The following is a 1,024-nucleotide window of genomic DNA, read 5'->3' as shown; positions in this document are numbered from 1 at the left end:
ACAATTCACGGGTCTCGCTACTGAGAACCCAAACCAACATTTAAAAATATTTCTTCAATTAGCAGACACTTTTAAAACCAATGGAGCTTCTCCTGAGGCAATACGTTTAAGATTATTTCCTTTTTCCCTCAGAGATAAAGCCCTATCATGGTTAGATTCCCTTCCACCCAATTCCATTACGACTTGGGATAACCTTAGAAGAGTTTTTCTTGCTAGATACTTTCCCCCGAGTAAGACCGCCGTTCTTCGAAACCATATAACTAGATTTACACAAAACCAAGGAGAATCGTTGTTCGAAGCTTGGGAGAGATATAAAGAGTCGTTACAAGCATGCCCACATCATGGCTTAGAAAATTGGTTAATCATTCAAACCTTCTATAATGGACTTCATTACAACACAAAGATGACCATCGACGCTGCCGCAGGCGGTGCTCTGATGAACAAACCTTATCCTGAAGCTAGTGCCCTCATTGAAGATATGGCTCAAAACCATCAATCATGGGGAGTCGAACGAACGACAATTGAGAAGAAGGAAGCCCAAGGAGGAGTGCATGAACTAAGCTCTATAGGCATGATGCAAGCTAAAATGGACGCATTAGCTCTCAAAGTCGAGCATATGTGCATAAACCCGAATACTGTAGCCGCAGTTTCGTCGGATTGTGAGATATGTGGAACCAAAGGACACCAATTTGCAGAATGCAGTCTATTAAACGAAACCCACTCTGAGCAAGTGAACTACACCCAAGGGAACCCATATTCGAATACCTATAACCCTGGATGGAGGAATCACCCGAACTTCTCCTATAAAAACAATAACCCTATTCAAAATAATGCACCTCCGAGACCTAGTTATCAAGCCCCTAGATCAAATCAACCTATGCAACCTGTACCACCAAAACCGAGCCTTGAGAAAATTATGGAAATTTTTATCACCGCTCAAACCCAACAAAACAAGGAGTTCATGAACCAAAACATTCATGTTACCGAATTGATTACTCAGTTAGGAACCAAGGTTGACCAAATA

The 1,024-nt window shown here is 41.6% G+C and overlaps 1 non-coding gene across 1 annotated transcript; it reads right to left on the bottom strand.

Annotated features, from left to right (window-relative positions):
- Positions 1–241: 241 nt before the first annotated feature.
- On the bottom strand, positions 242–348 carry LOC127132972 (small nucleolar RNA R71). Its single transcript, XR_007806974.1, has one exon. It is a non-coding gene; the product is annotated as a small nucleolar RNA R71 (small nucleolar RNA).
- Positions 349–1,024: the final 676 nt, after the last annotated feature.

This window comes from Lathyrus oleraceus, chromosome 3 (genome assembly GCF_024323335.1).
Source record: "Lathyrus oleraceus cultivar Zhongwan6 chromosome 3, CAAS_Psat_ZW6_1.0, whole genome shotgun sequence".
Classification (NCBI taxonomy): Eukaryota; Viridiplantae; Streptophyta; class Magnoliopsida; order Fabales; family Fabaceae; genus Lathyrus; species Lathyrus oleraceus.
This window is presented reverse-complemented; position numbering and strand designations above follow the sequence as displayed.